Source organism: Dama dama, chromosome 31 (genome assembly GCF_033118175.1).
Source record: "Dama dama isolate Ldn47 chromosome 31, ASM3311817v1, whole genome shotgun sequence".
Taxonomy (NCBI): domain Eukaryota; kingdom Metazoa; phylum Chordata; class Mammalia; order Artiodactyla; family Cervidae; genus Dama; species Dama dama.
In genome coordinates, this window is record NC_083711.1 from 25,515,251 (window position 1) to 25,538,712 (window position 23,462).

Consider the following 23,462-nt stretch of genomic DNA (forward strand, 5'->3'; position numbering starts at 1 on the left):
TCTGTCCAAATGAAAGATTTTTTTTTCTTTGTTCTCCCTTCCCTCTGCTGCAGACACATGGCCACCTGGCATATGCTGTGCATTCTCTGTGCAGAGACAGCCAGCTTACAGACAAAGCCCGGGTGGACACGAACGGCCAGAACAGCCATGATGGCTGTCAGCTCAGTCAGACTGCTGGTCACTTGGTCAAACACTCAGCTCAGATGCTTTCTCTGACTGAATTCACTGTAGGAACAGTAGATCCTGTCACATATAGACAGAAAAGAATGGTAGTTCACAAGTTTCTTTTCAGTGCCCCGTATCACTGAAAAACCATTCCCTAAAAACTATGATATTAAAAAAATTCAAAGTAGATCGTTATTGGCCCAAAACACTCCAATTACTTTAGAATTTACAAGGAAAGAAAGGAAGAAAAGTTCAAATAGTTACTTGGAAAACCCATATCGCCTTAAAACTTATAAAGAATTTTAGAAAGCTTTGTAGTAACTATTCTAGACATAACAGGCATTATTCACGATTGATATATTTCAGGAGGCAGGTTATTGATGTCTAAATGATAATAAAAAGTTTGTAAAGAAAAAGAAACAAACTTGCAAATAAACATAGCTAATAGAATTTTTTAAAGTGATAGCCACACATATTTTTGGAATTCTTTTTTCTCGAGGTGAGAGAATGTACAGCACCATTTGCTTTTCACAAAGAGAAAACTTAATAAAGAGGGCATAAAAGATTCAGTGTCTTAATTCCCTTGGTTTTCCAAAGTTACATTTCAGTTTTGAAAGATAAATGCAGTATTTTTTTGAGCTTTAGATGGGTACACAATTGTTGCTATCTTTGTTAAAAATAATTTGTTTGCAGACGTGGTACATCTCACTAAGGTTAGCATAAAAAATGGTTTATTTGCTGTTATGATAAAACAGTGTTTCCTCAAGCTGGGAGGTTTTTGTTTGTTTGTTTGTTTTTTTTCATGTGTAGTATGATTAAATAGCATGGGCCATTGACCTTTATAAGAACACCGACGTCCCAGGTCTTTGAAACGCAGTATGTGGATTTGATTTGTGACCAGATAAACCACAGATAGGTAAATCTAACATAGATATGCCCTTGCCATGGTCCAGGAAATCCAAACTTCAAAGAAAATAATCAAATGCCATGGGTGGCAGAAGCTGTAGATAGGACGTAGCATTGACTCTTCAACTGTGGTCAGATTCGTTTGATTTTGTTGATTACCCCAAACTGATCATATCCCATGTTGAGTGGTAAGGTTTCAAAAAAGATAATGAAGGACCCTACCTTCAGTAAACTTGTCCAGCTTTATGAAAATAAAGGAAATTAATATCACAAGATAATAGATAAAAGATGCCAAATCAGTGGGTTCTTTGATTCATCTCTGCCCTCTCTCTTCCCTTTATCCTACTTCCAGTGCTGCCAGCAGATATTGAATTATGTAGACTCTCTCTTCTAGAATTGTATATACTCTAAATTGCAACTATCCAGGTTCAAAAGTTGTCAAAAGTCTTCTTCTACATTATGGTCAAATTCTGCTATTTCATTTCTTAAATTTACCAGAATATCTAGGTCAATATTTGTATCGGAATCTGTATCTCCGTCTCTGTGTTTGTGTCTGTAGCTATGACTAGAGCAGTGTCATCTATTTATCTTTTAATATACCCATATTTTCTAAAGAAAAACACTGTATGTAAATGTCCATAATATCTTTCCTAAGCTGACTTTACTACTTAAGTTATTATCATTCCTTTCCATGACAAAATATATGTGATTGTTTTTGTGCATAAAGACAGCACTCCTTCAATATATCCATATTTTATTTCCTAGAGAAAAACATGAACTAGTACTCTTTAGCCAGATATTCACAATCTCTAGCAATCTATCATCGAGGCAACTTTTCCACCTCATTTATTATAGGTTTTTATCTTGTACCCATTCTCTATTGAGTCCAGTTACCCATTAACAGGAAATATTTTTTCCATTTTCCTCTTATAGATCATGCACTTCTCCAAGTAAAGCATTTTGACTCTTCCATTTCCATGTTTTTTAATTCTATGCATTCTTTTGTTTGACACAAAGATAACTTATACCAGGAAGTCTTTCCTGATTTTATCTGCTTGATGTAATCTCTCAATTTAGATGTAACTATTCCAGCATTTTTCACAGGCTGTTTTGGGTTATTACTCTATAGTTGTGTTTTCAAGTCAATGTTTGTTGAGAATTTGCTTTGTGTTTTAGAACTGCAATAAGAACTGGACTATGAAATGAAAAAAAATTCATGTTGTCTCTATTCAAGATGTTCATAATCTAGTGGTGTGACAGACATGAGAAAAAAATATGACATCATGTTGAAAGGACTCTGAATGTAGAGAACAACAGATGTTATTATATGAATCAGTGGCTATATTATTATTAGGTCATTAGGGCAAATACATCATAGGATGAAGATTTTTTGGACTGACAATAAAGGATGAAGGAGAGTTCACAGCAATCACATTGGGTGTCCAGTAGGGTGGCAGAGGGCATTTCAAACAGATGAACATGTGTGAAAGCACACGTCTAATCACTTCTCTGAGGACAATTAAACAATTTCAAACTTTATTGGCACAGAGGAAACTGGTAAGAAGTAAGAAAGCGAGGCAGTGAGGAGTGAGATGACCAAAGCCTTATCTTTTCTGCACAAGAGTGTAGCTAAGCTTGTAGGTTGCTGATAAGGAATATGATCTGATGTGTATATTAGAAATGTTGTTTTGAAGAGGCTATGGGATCAGGGGAGGTGGTGAGATAGCTATTTGGGAGAGGGGAATGAAACTATTTTTTTAACCTAAAACATGGGTATCAGGGTTAAAGAAGTAAAGATGGAAGAAGGAGTTAAGAAGTTTGCCATGCATCTGCCTTGGGAGGTACCCTTACTAAAACCAGAGATATGTGAGACAGGTATAGGTCTTGGTCCAAGTAGAATGAGATGCCTCTGAATTGGGTGAGGTTTGTTTTCACCATTTATCCAGATGTTTGTATAGAATTCTTAACTCTACTCTTTAGACTATTAGGTCCTTCAGGGCAGGATCTATAGTGTTTTGTCTACATATTTCCACTGTTCATAATCCAGAGTCTTGCACTTAGCAGTAGAATTGATAATAAGCTGTCTGTAAGAAGTTCATGTAGTTCTTAGAATGTAGTCCGACCTAGCTACTTAAGGGCCCTCCATTGACAACAGACCACCTCTGTAACTGCAGAGGTGAAGAAGGTTCAAGAATGTTTTTCCTTCTGATCTACAGGCTTCAGGTGAACTTGGTAATTGGCATGAAGATAGCCCAGACAAGTCATGTTCTCTTTTAGACAGTGTAGAGTCCCCCCAGAAGTCTTTTGCTAATTCTTGTGTCCTGTGAAACAAAAACAGCAGTTGGTGATTAGTTATGATTTAACTAAGATACCTTATCAATTTTTGAATCCAAGAGCCCAGAAAGTACTGAATGATCTTAAGTGATGAAAACTATTCATGTGCCAATATCACTTCGGGAAACAACAAGGTATTGTTGATACGTAATATCATTTGAGCAATAGAGCTATGACAATTTTCTTTTGAGGTGGAAAATAAGGAAGTGTATTAGCAGTATATTCCCCACAATATGTTTTTCAATTTGTGTCAGTCTTGTGCTAATGTCATGATTCATTTATGGCTCTAACATAATATTTAATATATTTAAACTCAATTCATTTTTTCCTCTTTGCTTTTTGTCTACTTTGGAAAATGACTGATTTTGTTTCTTGTATCAAATCCTGTCCAGTTTTAGTATCACTGCAAAATAACATTCTAGTTTCAGCTATTTCTGAAAAATGAAAACAATAGTTTTCTAATTGGTGTGATTTCAATTTCCTGAGAACAAATAATCCAAATTACAATTTTTAAAGCATTTTCCCTTACAAAGCTACTTATTCAAATAAAGATATTTTCTGGTTCAATTTTCTGATATGTCTATATGCTGGGAGCAAGAAAAAGAAAATAAATTAAACAAATTGAGGTACCTCTTTTTTTTTTTAGTTGTGAAAATCTTCCATAAACTTGAGAGAAAAAAGAATATTTTGTGAAATCATTATTTCAGTACCACAGTTTTTGAAATTGCTTATACTGACATTATACAACATTATTCTAGTTTGGATATAGCTGTAATAGGTTTTTGCACAGCAATACTATGGTGATTTAACATAATAAAAAAGAATAGAGAAGACAAATATGAAAAGAATATTTAGATACATTTAACACATCAATGATACACATCTATAATAGGAAATTAGTCAAGAAGTATAAGAAATTCAAACCAGGTGATGTCCTTGATAATTGAGGATAATTAGGACAGAATTCTTCCCAAAATTTTGTTGGATCTAATGCTAAAGCAGCTGTTTCAGAACTGCAAACAAGTTAAGATGTAGTTTTATTGCTCTGAATGAAACTTGTTTTTATAACATGATCCCTCTGACAAAAAGTATTCACTTTGTCAGTCTGATTTTAGGGCATTATACACTTTTATTCGGTGGTACTGATGAAAAAATCCGCAAAACATATTTCATGTATGGGGGCAAAAGATAGTGTATAAATATATAATCATATAGTAGAGGGAGTATGTGAGACCATTTATTTAAAGAATGCTGATTCCAAGTGCAGTGCAAAACTGAATGTGGTTTAATCAATACTTAGACAAGGGGCCATAGTGCATGGGATCTCAAAGAGACGGACATGACTAAGCAACTAATACTAGACAAAAAAGGTTCAAAAAGTCCCCTTAGAAAACAATGAGTACATATAGATGAATGAAAAAAGAAATGTAGTGGGATGCTCTACCAAAATGGCACACCATCCATATTTCATGTTTCCAAGGTAATGCTCGAAATTCTCCAAGCCAGGCTTCAGCAATACGTGAACCATGAACTTCCAGATGTTTAAGCTGGGTTTAGAAAAGGCAGAGGAACCAGAGATCAAATGGCCAACATCCGTTGGATCATTGAAAAAGCAAGAAAGTTCCAGAAAAACATCTCTTTCTGCTTTATTGACTATGCCAAAGCCTTTGACTGTGTGGATCAAAATAAACTGTGGAAAATTCTGAAAGAAATGGGAATACCAGACCACCTGACCTGCTTCTTGAGAAACCTGTATGCAGGTCAGGAAGCAACAGTTAGAACTGGAATGGAACAGCAGACTGGTTCCAAATAGGAAAAGGAGTACGTCAAGGCTGTATATTGTCACCCTGCTTGTTTAACTTACATGCGGAATACATCATGAGACACGGTGGGCTGGAGGAAGCACAAGCTGGAATCAAGATTGCCAGGAGAAATATCAATAACCTCAGATATGCAGATGACATCACCCTTATGGCAGAAAGTGAAGAAGAACTAAAGAGCCTCTTGATGAAAGTGAAAGAGTAGAGTGAAAAAGTTGGCTTAAGACTCAACATTCAGAAAAAAATTTAAAAAAATAAACAACTCAACATTCAGAAAACTAAGATCATGGCCACCAGTCCCATCACTTCATAGCAAATAGATGGGGAAACAGTGGAAACAGTGGCCGACTTTATTTTTTGGGGCTCCAAAATCACTGCAGATAGTGATTGCAGCCATGAAATTAAAAGACACTTACTCCTTGGGAAAAACGTTATGACCAACCTAGACAGCATATTAAAAAGCAGAGACATTACTTTGTCAACAAAGGTCCATCTAGTCAAGGTTATGGTTTTTACAGTAGTCATGTATGGATGTGAGTGTTGGACTATAAAGAAAGCTAAGCACAGGAGGACTGATGCTTTTGAACTGTGGTGTTGGAGAAGACTCTTGAGAATCCCTTGGACTGCAAGGAGATCCAACCAGTCCATCCTGAAGGAAATCAGCCCTGGGTGTTCATTGGAAGGACTGATGTTGAAGCTGAAACTCCAATCCTTTGGCCACCTGGTGCGAAGAGCTGACTCATTTGAAAAGACCCTGATGTTGGGAAAGACTGAAGGCAGGAGGAGAAGGGGAAAACTGAGGATGAGATGGTTAGATGGCATCACCGACTCCTTGAACATGAGTTTGGGTAAACTCCGGCAGTTGGTGATGGACAGGGAGGCCTGGTGTGCTGCATTTCATGGGGTTGCAAAGAGTCGGACACAACTGAGCGACTGAACTTAACTGAGAGGATGTATGGAGACCATAGTGAGTGTTGCAGTCTTGGTTTCAAGGAACTTCATTCAATCTGCATTTTAAGATAGTCTATTACTAAAAATCATAGTCATCCTTCCTTTGCTATTAAGACGAATATCTGGATATCAAATCCTCCTGGATCAGAGAGAAAATCAAAACAAGATATCATTATGCTATTTTGTAACCATGCAAACTTTTTCACTGTATAAATGGTAACATCTCACACTTGTGACTTTTATTCTCTTTGGTAAGAGTTGATTTAGTGGGCAGGATGGACTTTGTATACTTGGCCTATTTTTACCGTTTGCTCATTTATATCACGGTAGCTTCCCAGGTGGCTCAGTGGTAAAGAATATGTGAATGAAGTAGGCACAAGTTCGATTCCTGGGTTAGGAAAAATCCCTGGAGGAGGAAAGTGCAATACCCATTCTCGTACTCTTGTCTGGAGAATCCCATGGACAGAGGAACCTGGTGGGCTACAATCCATGGGGTTATAAAAGAGTGGGACACAAACTAGGGACTAAACAGCAATAGGAGAATTTGGCACTCATCCTTTCAAAGGGCTGCGCATGACCTTCTGCTTCATATCTTTACTCATATCATAGATCAGTCAAGATAGAACCATATTTGAACACATATGTGTACAGAGTTCTGTAGAACATATTGTGGAAATTAATAACCATGTAAGATCTTGCTCTAAGGAGTTAATTCCATAAAATTCAGAGAGGGGAGTTAGAATTTAGGTACATAACTATCAATATAAGACTAACATAAATGATATCATGAATTGCCAAATGACATACAGAAAAGAATATTTCACCCACACTTTTAATTAAGCTTAATCTCATGAGGAACAGAAAATTTCCTGGGGCTCACCCAAAGGTTATGGCAATCTGTAAAATAATAAAAATGTAAATTTGTAAATTTATTTTAAATATATATGAAAATATATTTGTGCTTTTATGATGATGATGATGAGGCTTAAAAGGATAGTCCATTATATTTTAAGGGACTTTTTCTTTTGTCATTAATTTTGAACCCCTTTGAAAAGGGGCTGTTCCATGAGTTTTCTAATATTTATTCTTTATATGATTTGAATTATATAATTTACAATTGGAAAAACAGTTATTCATTATTTGTCTGTTGCAGAGAAGCAGAGAACTGTGTGCTAATAAAAAGGCTGAATAATGGCTAGACTCCAAAACTATTTTCCTAAGCCACAGTTTGTTGAACACTATTAAATCACAAACTCACGGAATATGAAAGGAGGAAGGAATTTGAAGATCACCTAATCCGGCCCCAGCATTTTCACAAATCCAGAAACAGCCCAGGGGATTAAGTGGCTCATCCCCAGTCAAAAGCAAGTTAGTAACTGAACCCGAACCAAAACCCAAATATTTCGTCTCATGATCAGTTTGTCCTAGTTCTCTAAATAGTATATTTTTAATTTTTTGAAAAGTTATTATAACCACAGTGTTCAAAATGTATAGAAGATGCAAAGTGAAAAATACAGTTTTCACTCCTTGTCTCTTTTATCTATTTACCATTATCTCCTCTCTGCACACTCCCTTACCCAAACAAAACACTTACCCAAACAAAACCCTTTCAAAACACTGATTAAAATCACCATGTTACTGAGGTTTTCCATGCCCACCCTCCCCAAACTGAAACCCACAGCCCTAGTACCCTAGTTTCTCCATAGAATCAGTATGTTCTACCATATTGTATATTTTACTTTTTTCACATATGTCATGGGGATGTAAGGTTTGTCTCCACAGGCATAATGTCAGAAGTCTATTTTGCTTGCTTTTGGCTACAGATAAGGTACTGAAAGAGAAAGATGGTCTCAGAAAAGTGAGGGCTTTCAAAAAATTATTTTATCTTTTTCTAAAACATTGAAGTATAAATGATTTGATCAGGGACTCCAATTATGAGGATACATTGAGGATGGTGGTTTTGTCGCTAAGTTGTGTCCGACTCTTGCGACCCCATGGATGTAGACTGCCAGACTCCTCTGTCCATAAGATTTCCCAGGCAAAAACACTGGAGTGGGTTGCCATTTCCTTCTCCAGGGGATCTTCCCAACACAGGGATCAAACCCAGGTCTCCTGCATTGCAGGCATATTCTTTACCAACTGAGCCACCAGGATAGTCTGATAGCATTGAGGATACTTCCACCTAATGTAAATAGCTAATACCTTAAGTTATTTTTAAGTCTTTATCTTTCATTTCCCTTGTTTTGATTCTCACTTATTCATTTTTTTAGTAACCATTCTTGTTTGCAACCTTCATGTTTGTCTTTATTTGTGCATTTTTTTTTTTCTATTTCTTTTCTAAGACAAGACAGTTCATGTTTTAGCTCACACATTTTCTTGACATCTCTTACCTGAATTCATCTGTGTTTCTAGACTAATGTTATAAAAGTTCTTGTTTCATGAGGTCGTTTTTCTCAATGCACACGGAAATACTTGTTCACATTTTTCATAGGCACCATGGCAATGAGTTTACCCTGTGGTACAAACCTTTATGTTTTATGCTTCATTTTGTATATTATCTTTGTATAGATGCTGTTCTAGTTCTTTTTGTACTATTCATCACTGAATGAGTTGGAGATTTCCTGGACAATTTGCAGGGATTTTTCTGTAGAATTAGACATTTGAGAATATTCTTAAAATTTTCAAAATTCAAATGATCTCTCCTCTGCTTATCTCTCTAGACTGCTTTCTGCTAAAATTTCTCTTCTGAGAAATATTTTTTTTTGCCCTCTCTTCTCTCCTTTCATCCAAACCATTCAGCTCAGGGTGGAAAGCAGATTTATCATCAGTACTTCCCAGACTTGTTCCCACCCTCATTGCTGCAAACAGTGGGTAATTTCACAGTTCACAATGAACCACTTACCTTTACGAAAGAAACTATTGCTGTACTTTCTAAAATATGCCACTACTGACCAATTCTGTAATTCTCATATTATTCCCTGCAATTTCTACTATGTACCTTCTCCTCAATACATAAGTTTCAAGTTAGCTTCCTAGTTTCCCTGAAAATGCAGTTAGAGAAGTTTTTATTATCATTGTAGTTTTTGCATGATTTCTAAGACTTGAAAGGGAATTTAGGTGCTGACTCATGCAGGCAAATTCTCTTAGTAATTTCTTAGCTCCAAAAAGCCACATATGGTTCAAATTGGAAAATAAATGACCTTCATATTGTATTATATAGTAGTTGAGGTTAGATTCATGACATTATCTGGGGTGTGCTTCTTGGGTCACTTCTAATATTATCTTTTATTTATCTTTTCAAAAAATTCCTGTATTCCACAGAGTGCTTATTTGTCAATACTAGGTACTTAACCAATGCTTGTCAGAATCTAATTGATGAGTGACTGGTGGATATTATATATCAAACTGATGCTCATCTTACACAAAGTATGAGAAATTTTCTACTGGCCTAAGAAACTTTTGACTAGTTAATTACCTCTACCCAATCAGTCAATACTTTATCTACTCAAATATTTTTTAATTGACTTTTATAAATTATAGAGCAATTATTGTAAATATGACCATTGAGAGACTCCAAATTTAGACAATAATAGTGCTGACATATAGGAATAATTTGCATACACTTTGAGAGTGCATTTTACCTCAGCATATAAATTTAATTTGATGTGCCAATTCACATTCAAAACAATGGTATATATAGTAAATGCTTTATATTTTTATCTGGATCCTAGAATTAGCACAGTACTTATTTACAACTTTTCAATGTAATGGCTCATTTTTACCTAGTTCAATAGTTTACAAGGTTTCACTCTATGGAAATGAGTTGATCAATAAAGTATTGAAAATCTTTGATATTTTCTTGATAGAGGAATACAATGCCCCATACATAGACATCCCGCTAGCAATTAAATGATTATCTATTTTAACTTTTTAGTTTTCTTGCTCTATCTTTATGCAACATTTGAATTGATGTGATATTAGAAAATCAATTTATGTAATTACAAAGAGTTTCCTAATCTCTGGATTTGTACTGATATGTAATCTTCTCAAGATGAAACAAAAGCCTTTGGTTAGTATGCTGAGTAAGAAGATGTCAGTTTTCAATTATAATCCAGTATAAAATAACCCTACTGAACACTGTACTTTGTGTTAATTATCTTAATTTAATTGCTTTTTTATTAATCTTAATACTTAACAAATGGGATCTTATCTGCAATGAATTTTTCAAGAAGCATTATAGAGGTTTATCATCACTACCCCTTTTTAAATTTTATTATAACAAATATGAATTGCAAAAGCACTTTGCATTCTTTACTGATGCATATTTTAAAAAATATTTCAAGTCCTACTTCTTAAGAATAAAAGTGTTTTCTAGATGAATGCTGAGAACATCAATTCTTAAGTATAATATTATTAATATTTATTATTCCTAGAATATTTACAATGTCAAATACAAAGGCATTATTTGACTTATTTCTACATAACAAAAAATACAATATTTCCTCATACTCCATTTTGTCATGTGGGGTATATATGCATGCATGTATATTTAATGAACTTCCAAAGTAATATGTTTCCAATTGAGGAATAAATAATCCACATATTATATTAGAATCTATTAAAGTTCATGACACTTGTCTCTGTATCCCACATGGTGCTTACTTCAATGTGCATATTTATTTTATATATACATATTATATATATAATATTTTTTTACATATGTATTACAGCTGTCTTCCCTGGTGGCTCAGTCCATAAAGAATCCTCCTACAATGCAGGAGACCTGGATTCAATCCCAGGATCAGGGAGGTACCCTGGAGAAGGAAATGGAAATCAGCTCCAGAATTCTTGCCTGAGAAATCCCATGGACAGAAAAGCCTGAAGGGCTACCATCCACAGGGTTGTAAAGACTTGATCATGACTTAGTGACTAAACTAACTAAACTCTATATTACACACATGTAAATTTAATATTAGTCATAACTTTCAAAAATTTATAACTGGGAGAACATAAATACCCTCATAAAACCTACATTCATATCATTAGTGGCACTTAAGAAAAAATTATGTCCGAGTATAGTTGATTAACAATGTTTGTTTCAGACATACAGCAACGTGATTCAGTTATACACATACACGTACCTAATCTTTTCCATGTTCTTTTCCAGTTAGGTTGTTACAGACTAGTGAGCAAAGTTCCTTGTGCTATACAGTTGGTTTCTGTTTTTTGTCTATTTTAAATATAACGGGGTGTATGAGTCCGTTCCAAACTCCCATTTTTTAAAATTGAACTGTTGCTGATTTACAATATTGTGTTAATTTCAAGTATACAGCAGAGTGATTCAGTAGTTTTGCAAATTACATTACATTATAGGTTATTACAAGATAATGGATATAATTCCCTGTGCTACACACACAGCACAGCCCAGCACATACTTGTTGCTTACCTATTTTATACATAGTACTTTTAATCCGTTAATCATTCACCCCTAATTTGTCCCCCCCCTTTCCTCTCCCCTTTGGTAGCCACAAGTTTGTTCCCTATACCTTGATTACTGTGGCAGACAGCCTCTAAATTGGCCCCCAATAATCCCTGCCTCCTAGTATTTACAGATCTGTATAATCCCCTTTTCTTAAGTGGGTCGGGTTTACTGATTCATTTTTAAAAATTCTTATTTCTGCCTTCATCTTTATTTAAGTATAATTAACAAGAGAAAATTGTATATATTTAAGACATACAACTTAATGTTTTGATATATGTCTGCATTGTGAAATAATTGCCACAATCAAGCTAATTAATATCTATCATGTCACATGGTTACCTTTTGGATAATGAGAACACAAGACCATTATAGCTCAGTTGGTAAAGAATGCATCTGCAATGCAGGAGACCCCAGTTCGATTCCTGAATTGGGACAATCTGCTGGAGAAGGGATAGGCTATCCACTCCAGTATTCTTGGGCTTCCCTTGTGGCTCAGCTGGTAAAGAATCTGCCTGCAATGTAGGAGATCTGGGTTCAATCCCTGGGTTGGGAACATCCCCTGGGGAAGGGAAAGGCTACCCACTCTAGTATTCTGGCCTGGAGAATTCCATAGACTGTATAGTCCATGGGGTCGCAAAGGGTCAGACATGAATAAGTGTCTTTCACTTTCACCATTGACAAATTTCAACTACATAATATAGTATTGTTACGATAGTCACATTGCTGTACATTAGATCTGCAGAGCTTATTAATTTTCCACAAATGAAGCTTTGTACTCATTGATTGACATCTTCTCATTTCCCCCTCCGCTCAGCCTCTGGTAACTACCATTTTAGTCTCTGTTTTTCTGAGTTTAACTGCTTTAGAAGTGATAGGGTGGCAATTTCAAGATCAGGTTTTTAAGAGACTGTGCCTTCCTTCTGTATGTTCTCTCTTTGTCTCTCTCAGATTACTTGAGCTGGCAACAGCTAGTTGCCATCTTGTTGGCAGGCCTGTGGAGAGGCCCATATAGATTGTTGGAGAAATGAAGCCCTCAGTTCAACAGACTGCAAGGTACTGAAGCTCTCCTATAACCACTTGAGAAGCAGATATTTGAGCCGCACATGAATTCTAAGATGTAGCTCTGACCTATAGCTTAGCAGCCTTGTGAGAGACCATGAGCTCAAGGCACCCAGCTAAATTGTGCCCAAACTCCTGACTCACAGAAAGTATGAGGCAACAAATGTCTGTTGTTTTAAGCTGCTAAGTTTGGTGATAATTTGTTATGTAGACACTTGGGCTTTCCCTGGTGGCTCAGTGGTAAAGAATCTACTTGTCATAGCAGGAGATGCAGGTGCGATCCTTAGGTTGGGAAGATCCCCCAGAGGAGGAAATGGCAACCCACTCCAGTGTTCTTGCCTGGGAAATCCTTGGGTTACAGTCTGTGGGTTCACAAGAGTCGGACATGACTTAGCAACTAAACAATAGCAAATAGACAACTACTGTAGTTACCAATAACCTAACCTCCCTAAACTAAGTAAGTTTTCTGACACAAGGTTACTAAGCTAACTTTTCAGAGGTTATAGACAAGAGTTTCTTCATAAAAGTAAGACTGAATAGACCATTTATTCTAAACATTCATAATTTTAAAATACATTTTCTAATATAAATTTGGAAGTTAATAAAATGGGAAAATAAAAGTCTGTTTTTTAACTCACGAAGTTATTATGAGTTATTAGAGAAAAAACATTTTTTTCATTTGATGTGTGGCTGGTTTCAGAATTGTATCAAAGAAATAGTTTATCTTCAGCTCTTTAAGCTCCAAATTTGTACATACACCTACCTACTCAACATGTCTACCTGAATGCTTTAAAGCTATGTTTGTAACTAGTATGATTATAACATGATCTTTTCCTTTTCCAAACCTGCTCTTCTGTGTCCCCTCTTAGTATGTAGCCTCATCATGCCTCCTTTTCTACACTTCAGAAAGTGAGGAGTTATCTATAGATGATAGCCCTTATAGTAAGTAGGAGACAGGTTAGTTTGCTCCAAGAAAGTGTATGTAATTTGTGTGTGCTTAGTCACTCAGTCATGTATGACTCCTTGCGACTCCATGGACTGCGGCCCACCAGACGCCTCTGCCCATGGAATTTTTCAGGCAAGAATACTGGAGTGGGTTGCCATTTCCTCCTCCAGAGAATCTTCCTGATCCAGGGATTGAACCGTGTCTCTTGCATCTCCTGCACTGGAGGAGAATCCTTTATCTCTGTGCCACCTGGGGAGCTGTATGTAATTTACATAGGTTAAATAACATAGAAGCACATTTCTCTTTCATGTGGTTTCCAAATAAGTGGTCTGAAGAGATGAGTTGTTGAGGCAGCCTTGCTATCATCAGTACATGACTTCCATTTTGGAATTCAAAGCAGTTTTTCAAGTGCTGACCATCTCTCTGTGGGAAAAGAGGAAAGTCAGGGCATAAAACACATGATCAAATAGTACCATGTATCATTCTTGCTCACTAAGCCAGAGCTTAGTCACAAGGACACATCAAACTGCAAAAGCAATTGTAATCTGGAAATGATTGTCTGTGAGCCCAGGTAAAATCCAAATGGGCCAGCAAGGTTGGGGATGAAGATTATGGCCTCTTAGGGCAGACAGTCTGCTTTCAATTTCCTCTTTTACCACTGGCCAACCTGTGTACTTTTAGATAAAGTATTTTGTTTCTTTCTGTATCAGATTCCTCACATGGAAAACGTGCATAATCTCATCTACTTCACAGAAAACTGTTTATAAAGTATTTAGAACTATGCCTGGTACACTTAAGTCTTTTTCAGCTAAGATGAGTAGGAGATAATAGGTACTCGTGGACAGCAAACACCGAAATTTCAATCCCTGTCATTTATCCTCCATATTTAATCTGTCACCAAATTCTGTTAGTTTTTCTTCTTAAACTGTCCCCAGGTCTGTTGTAACTGCTTTGAATCTACTCTTCCTTCCCTCCACCCTAAAAGCTGCTCTCCAGACTCTTTACAAACTGAAAGCATAATCATTTCATCCTCCATTCATCATTGTCCATGGTTTCTCAAAGCTTCTCAGGGCTTTTAGAAGGAAGGAAACAAGGAAGGAAGGAAGGAAGGAACGAAGGAAGGGAGCCTTACAAGGCTGCATACCCCCGGGCTCTGCCTATGCTTTCAGCTTCCTCTTTTCCAGTCTCTCAGCACTCTGGGTGAATGTGCCTTATCTCTTTTACTTTGTTGGTGTACCAGGCTTCCTCTAGTCCCAACGTTCTTGCACGTTTTCTTGCCCCAGCGTGGAATGTACTCACTCTTCTTTCAGTCGACTAATAGTCTTTTGTTTGAAATTTAAATTAATTATCGCTTCCTTTGTCAAGTCTTAGTAACCACCTAAATAAGGCCACTTCCTGGTTTATAGGTGGCCATCTTCTCACTGTGTCCTCATCCGTCAGAAGCAGCGAAGGAGCACTCTGGGGTCTCTTTCCTAAGAGCACAAATTCCATTTATGAGGGATCCATTCTCATAACAAAATCACTTCTCAAATGCTTCACTTCCAAAGACCATTATATTAGGGTTAGGATTTCAACCTGTGAATTTTGAGGAGGACATAAAAATCAATCTGTAGCACCATACACGTGTATGAAGCTGTCTTGTACCCTGCAGGCAAGCCCATTTGCTACATGAATGGCATTGGGTGAGTGTCATCACTGCCATATGCATCAGAGGAGTCAATCATCTGAGCTCTGACCAAATCCTTGACTCACAAATTATGACGTACTATAAATAATTATTGTTTTAAGCTTCAGAGTTTCTGGGTTATTTATTAAGTAACAGTAGTGAACAGTAGCCTAACAGGAAATATGCTTTTCTCAGGATTGTCCTGAAACTTCTAATCCTTGTATCATAAAGGTAGGTCATAATTCACCTAAAATTTACTAAACATGTTTAGTAGAACCCACTAGTATAATTCAAGCACATAATAATTTAGCTCTGCCATTTTTTCCCCTCTAAAAAAAAATTCTCTGAACTTTTATTCTAGAGTGTATTGATAGCTAGTTTAGTTACCTACGTTTTTGCCAATAATGCTACATGTTTTTCCCTTTGTTTACAAATTCAGATAGCTGTACAGGCTTACACTTGAACAATGTGGGGGTTAGGGTAACTGACCCTATCTGAAGTCCAAAATTCATGTATAAATTTACAGTCTGCCTTCATATGCATGGCTGCATATCCATGGAACTATATGCGGGCATCATATAGTATAGTAATTTGCATCTTTTGAAAAAATCATCATGTAAATGAACCCACGTAGTTTAAACTTGTGTTGTTCAAGGATCAATTGTATTTTAAATACACATCTGAGTGAACAACTAGTAAAAATGTTCATCCAGGTGAGAATCAGAGACAAATGAAGGAAAAGACATTAAAAGTTAGATAGTAAATGTCTAGCAGTTAACGTCTAGACTGCTTTAAAAGTGAAGTGAAAGTGTTAGTTGCTTAGTTGTGTCTGACTCTTTGTAACCCCATGGACTCTCTGTCGATGGGATTCTGCAGGCAAGAACACTGGAGTGGGTTGCCATTTCCTTCCCCAGGGGATCTTCCAGACCTAGGGATCAAACTCGGATCTCCCACATTGCTGGCTGATTCTTTACCATCTCTAGACTGATTTATGCTACTTTTTAAGCCCTTAAACTGGCTTCTGTTTGCTCCAACTTCCAAAGTTTAACTAATTTCAGTATATGAATGTGATTTTTTTTTCTTTTAGTTTGTGACGAACTTATTTTAAAATGATTGTTTTATGTATTGTGAATTATTTTAAAATTTGAATTTTTAAAACATTTTTCCCATGAAGAGCTCAGTTCTACTTGGATAATACCCAAGGATTAAAGGTCAAAAATCTAGTCAAGTCAAACATCTTTCATGGAATTTTATCCAGGAAGTGAGAGCTCAAATCAAGGGATTCTTCACAATATCTAAGTCTATGTATCTCACTTTGCTGACGCAATGTTCTGATGCCCTTGAAAATTCTCTGATGCTCATCCAAACAGATTGCTCACTTCAGTATCTCTGAAAACATAAGCATATATAGAACTTTCCTTCTTGATTATTTCTTATAAATTTATTTATTTTTTAAAATCATAATCACCAGAGTCATCCCGTGAATAGCTGTGGTCAATTTCTTCCTCAGTGGCATAAAAAAATCCAACATTTAATATTTATACAGGCAAACTATTTTCTATGAGTCACAGTATATTGTGAATCCTTGTCTTATAGTACAGTATCCATAAAAAATGTGCTATGTAAATTATTCTTTCTTTTTTCTCCACTGCAGGTACTGTTTCCTGAATTTCTAACAGCTTTTCTTTCTTTCTTTTATTTTTCTCATTATTTCTTTGCATTTTAAACAAATTCACTTATGAATCTGGTGACCAAACATAGCATCTTTAACCAAAGAACAGGGTATCTGGTTCTCTTTCAAACAGACGAGAACATATTCTTCTTTGGAGTGATCAAAGGGACAGGGCAGTTGGCAAATTTCAAAGCATGATTGTGTGTTAAACATTATCCTATTCTCTCTAAAACCAACTGCTGAAAGAACTCAAGGGCTAAAAAAGAGTTTCACTTTTTTTTGGATAAAGTTTTTACTTTTATTTATCTGAACAGTTTTAAAATGCAGTTCTTTCTTGTGGTTCCCAAATAATAAATTTCATAGATGTATATGGCAGAATGACAACATTAAACTTAAAGTACATTCTCCAGGAACCAAAAAGCTGGCATCCTGCTGAGGTGTCCAGAGTTGGAAACCACAACTGAAAGGTCTGTGGTGATTCCTAACCAACAGCAAGTGCTAGAAGGTTTTCTCTCCAAATATCCCTCATAAAAGACGGATGCGTGTGCATTGTGTATGTGCGCTCAGTTACACAGTCACGTCCGACTCTTTGCGACCCCATGGACCAGAGCCCACCAGTGTCCTCTGTCTATGGAATTTTTCTAAGCCAGAACACTGGAGTGAGTTGCCATTTCCTACTCCAGCGTAGCTTCTCAACCCAGGGACCGAACCCACGTCTCTTGCAACTCCTGTATTGGCAGGCAGATTTTTTCTTTTTTACCAATACACCACCTGGGGAGCCCAAAAAGACAGATACGGAGCATCTCATATTTGAAGATCTCTGCTTGGCTGCTAGCAAAAGGATCTGAAAAGCACCAGAATAGCACCTGCAGCAAAAATAGTCCCCGATCTAATTCATAGGATTTGAAAAACCGAAAAACAAAAAAACCTTCTAATGAACTTCCAAATGATTCAGCTTCATCCCATCTTCAGTAGGCCAGCAATTGACTTCCTTCTTCTTTATCGATTTCTGGTAATATTTTACTTACTTTCACAAGTCAGAGGTACTTTCATGAACTAGGAGAAAGAAAAACAGCATACCTGGTTTAATTCTAATTTAGCGGGCTTTGCTAAAAACAAACAAAAACAGCTGAGAGTAAATGTAGGTAGGCCTGGGACTGCTGTTTTACTGAAATTCACTTACAATGCCTAGATAGCATTAACTCTGTGTCACCTAAGAAATATTAGTCCAAGTTGCTTAAGGCATTTTGCTCAAGTAGCAAAACAAAGCTCCTTTTCACTGTGCAAAGCCTATGCTTTGAAGCTATGGGAGCAAAAAAAAAAGGAAATCTAAAATAATCTCTTCCCTTGATATATTTTAGAAGAGAGAAATGTCTGTAGATGATGGTCCATAGCAGAGGTTTTGCATGGTTGACCAGTTCTCTGAGAAAAAGAAATGAGTAGAAGACAGAAACATCAATTGCATTTAAACTGGACTAATGTCTTTGGAGTCAGAATAGCCTGAAATCAAATCCTGGGTAAACCCCCTAGCAGCTGGTGTTGCCTTGGGGCCTGTTACTTAACTTCTCTAAGCCTCACTTTCTTTACCTCTTTAGTGGGGATCAAAGAACACATCTCTCAGGGTAACTGTGAATATTACATTACAGCAGTAAAATAAATTCTGAACAACACGTCTCACATTACTAACTTGTTTAAGTTATATAAACTTTTATTTAAAATGAAGGTATTTTACTGAACTGGAACTGACAATACCTTAGTAAAAATTTAATAGCTAACATCAGAATTGGAGTTTCCTTAAATGGTAACATTTCCCCCACTAGAACTTTTGCTGAGCTTAAATTATCACGTTATTAAAAAAAGATATTGTTGGCTGATGTACAGTAAAATTTAAAATCAAAACTTGAAAAATATTTCAAGATGATTGGATTTTATCTGATTGTTTAGTAGGGCAATGTACAGCCCCCACAGATGCTAAATTGGAGACATAGGTAAGCAGTACCCTACTGCATGCCAAGGACAGATGTTTGTAATCAAACTAAACTAACTGCAACTTTCTGAATTTCCTGGATTTATCTGAAAAAAACAATCTGAGACTCTGTTAAATGTGTGAGGATTATTTGGAGTGATATGAAAGTACTAACAAAATGTAATGGAACTATGACACTGTAATTTGAGTAAGGTACAGCTCAATCGTGCCCAGATCTTTTCTCTATTGGTACTTAAAATTGCAAGCAATATTGTAAACTTTTTATAGGATGTATAAAACATTGCCGTACGTGATCTTCAGGGTGACTGTTTCCAATTGTCTCTTATGTTTCTTCCTGATTATTCTTCTTACTAAACTTGTTGCACGTCAGCTCTAGTTATAAGATTATTCAAAACAGAGATTTTAAATATTTAAGTTCTTCTAAAGAATTAGAATTTAGTGCTGAAACTTGCTGTGATAAAACAGTAGTAACAAGAGCAGCAATGGGAAAAGCAAAATGTAAAAGAAATATGGGACTTGATTTGTAGGAGTGAGTTTCTTTACATTCATCGTGCTATTTTGTGGTGGAAAGTCGCTGAAAGTGTTTTTTCAGGAATCTTTTTTCTGCTAAAATAAACATATCTGGCATTCATCTGGTCTTTCACCTAGGAATCACTCTATGCTGCTTTAGCCACCAGTAATATGTAAGCATCATTCAGTAATAGCATAATTTACCCATGTATACTTGTCTAATTATAATCTTATTAGCATACCACTTTCCCCGAAAGCTAGAATGGGATAAGAAACAGAGAAAGGTGAAGAGAATGACTAGTGAACCATAAAAGTTACTTTATGGTTTATTTAAATAAAATCTAATCTTATAACAAAAAAATTAGAGTTTCTGCATCTTTGGGGAACAGTGTCATTTAAACAAATGTCTTAGAGTGACAATATGCAGCATGGGAGATACAGAGAGAAAATCACTGTGATCAAAAACCAGATCTGAAAGAGACACGTGCACCCCAATGTTCATCGCAGCACTGTTTATAATAGCCAGGACATGGAAGCAACCTAGATGCCCATCAGCAGATGAATGGATAAGGAAGCTGTGGTACATATACACCATGGAATATTACTCAGCCGTTAAAAAGAATTCATTTGAACCAGTCCTAATGAGATGGATGAAACTGGAGCCCCTTATACAGAGTGAAGTAAGCCAGAAAGATAAAGAACATTACAGCATACTAACACATATATATGGAATTTAGAAAGATGGTAACGATAACCCTATATGCAAAACAGAAAAAGAGACACAGAAATACAGAACAGACTTTTGAACTCTGTGGGAGAAGGTGAGGGTGGGATGTTTCAAAAGAACAGCATGTATATTATCTATGGTGAAACAGATCACCAGCCCAGGTGGGATGCATGAGACAAGTGCTCGGGCCTGGTGCACTGGGAAGACCCAGAGGAATCGGGTGGAGAGGGAGGTGGGAGGGGGGATCGGGATGGGGAATACGTGTAAATCCATGGCTGATTCATATCAATGTATGACAAAACCCACTGAAATGTTGTAAAATAATTAGCCTCCAACTAATAAAAAAAAAAAAAAAAAGATGAGAATGAATTTTTAAATCTCATTAGGAAAAAGAAAGCAAATGACATAGAGAAACAGCAGTCTATGACTTTAAAAACTGTCGTCAAATAAAGCACACTGCTTCTAGAATTACTCATGCACCAATTTAGCACCAGGATGGTGATATCTTGCACACCATTCCCCTGAAAGTGACAGTTTTTCTTTAAACAATTATCTGCTAAAAATGAGAAAAAAGGTCAGCCTAAACTATATTTCTGAACATAGTAGAGAGCTAATGGTGACAAGTTAAATGTCAAAAAAGTTTGATTTGGATCAAAAGGAAATAAATGTTTAAAAACTTTGATTTGATAGTTAACTTCAAATAGTGCTCCAATTAATAATTAAACATATAAAATGTTGTAATAAAAGGAAAATGATAATAGTGAGATGTGTATACATTTTACTAATTTCAAAATGATTGGGAATGTTGAACTGTAAAGAATGAAAGACGCTCAGTCATGTCTGACTCTTTGTGACCCCATGAACTGTAGCCTGGCAGGAATTCCTCTGTCCATGGAATTCTCCAGGCAAGAATGGTGAAGTGGGTTGCCATTCCCTTCTCCAAACTATAAAGGTGTTCTCATAAAATGGCATTCATATCTGTCTTTGAAATATAGGTATAACTTTATCTGTTTCTGTGTAAGTAAGGATGGATATAGGGAAAAGTAAACAGGCAAACTGGGCTTCCCTGGGTGGCTCAGTGATAAAGAACCCACTTGTCAATGTAGGAAGCACAGGTTTGATCCCTGAGTTGGGAAGGTCCTCTGGAGAAGGAAATGGCAACCCACTCCAGTATTCTTGCCTGGGAAATTCCATGGGCGAGGAGCCTGACGGGCTACAATCCATGGGAACACAAAAGTGTTGGCCACAACTTAGTCACCAAAATAACAAAAACAAGCAGACTACTTCCAGCAAACATAAAATATCAAGTCAGGAAAGAATGATAATGTCTGTACCTACATGTAGTATTCAGGGGGAGAAGGGTTCATCCATGTATAGCAAGGTTATGAATTAACTGTTGTAGGAAGAAGGTGACTGTGTACAATCTGACTAATCCACTGTTCTCAAAGATGAAACTTCTAAATTAGCATGGTTGTTACAAGGTGATATAAAGGAAATCAAATAAATAATAAACTGAAATGAGTATTATTTAAGCAGCTGTTAGTAGATTGACAGTGGAAAAGGAAACATGGGGAAATAGCTAGGGACACAGACAGGGACAAAAGAGGCTATGTAAGTGGAATTCTTACTAGCTCAGGGGCCTCAGAAACATTTTAGACTCCCAAGTGATTCATGGGAAGAACTAAAAGTGACTGCAGCTCCGTGTCTTTTCTGGTTAGTAGTGAAGATGGCTGACTGTGGGGTATGGATAGAAAGCAGTCTTTGTGGTAACTGATTTGGTTAAAGTGACTTGAAATTTTTTATAGGTTTACTGCTCAGAAAAAAGATATTAATGGGAGGAGGGTCAATGATGTATCATTTATGAAACATTTGCCTACTTAACTCCTAGAACAAAATAGATAATTGCTGTTTAGTTCTCTTTCTTTTATACACACACACCACACACACACACACACACATATAATATATAATTATCTGTATATATATTTAGTTGTAGTATATGTGTGCAAGAGTGCAAGCTTAGTCATATTTGACTCTTTGGGACCCCATGGGCTGTAGCCCACCAGGCTCCTTTGTACATGGGATTTTCTAGGCAAGAATACTGGAGGGGGTTGCCACTTTTTCCTTCAGGGGATCTTCCCAACAGAGGGGTCAAACAAGCATCTCTTATGTCTCCTGAATTGAGCAGACAGATTCTTTACCAACTGTGCCACCTGAGAAACCCTTACATATATTTAGTTATTGTATATATATTTAATTGTAGTATATAGTTTTATATATGTATATTTAGCTCTATATATACATGTATATATATATATATATAAATATATATTTTGTTATATATGTATATATTTAATTCTAGGCAAGTCATCTAATCTTATGATTCCTAAATTTCTTCATCTATAAAATGATGCTTATTTATGGTACCTTTTTGAGGGATCAAGTATTTGGCAATTTTTGAGTCACCTACACTGTAATTAGAAATTATGACTGAAAATACTGTGTGTTCCTCCAAGAGAAGATTCATTCTAAAAGTAGTATTGCTTCTCTTGTATCTTTATAGAGCTTCTTCAGACTTTTATATAATCCAACATGATGGCAAAAAAAAATAAATAAATAAGTAATAACCTAAACAGCAAAATAGCATTTAAGTTTAACTCCATTGCATTACTTAAGGGTTCTCTAAGAATAATAGACACTGAAATAGTACAAAACTACCTCGACATTAAGGGATCATACAATATTCATTACCCCAACTAAAATAATGCATAATAGAAGCATTCAGCACTTTCTAAACTAGTTCAATTTTGGTTTGACTGATGACTTTGGAGCCTTTGTTTATCTAAGTGTACCAACGTCAAGGGAGAGAATACATATATTATTAAACCATTAACTGTGTATCTGCTTAAACCATCCACTTTTGAAATATCTAGTACTGTTAGGCTTAGACATTTCAATTAAATTAACCATTTTGAGTCATATTTTAACAATAATTATTTGAAATATCAAAAACTGAAAGCAAGTTTTATTTTATCACCATTTTACTTTAAAACATAAATCACCATTTTACTTTTAAAACAAAACAAAAAAAAAGCTTTTGCAAAAGCACTTCAGAAAAAAACAAAAATACAAAAAAACCACAAAAAACTAGGAGTGGGATGTAAAGCAGTTGGGATCAGGCATTTCAGGCTCCAAGTCTATGACACTGGGCCTTCTCCCTGTTCGCGGTACTAGGTG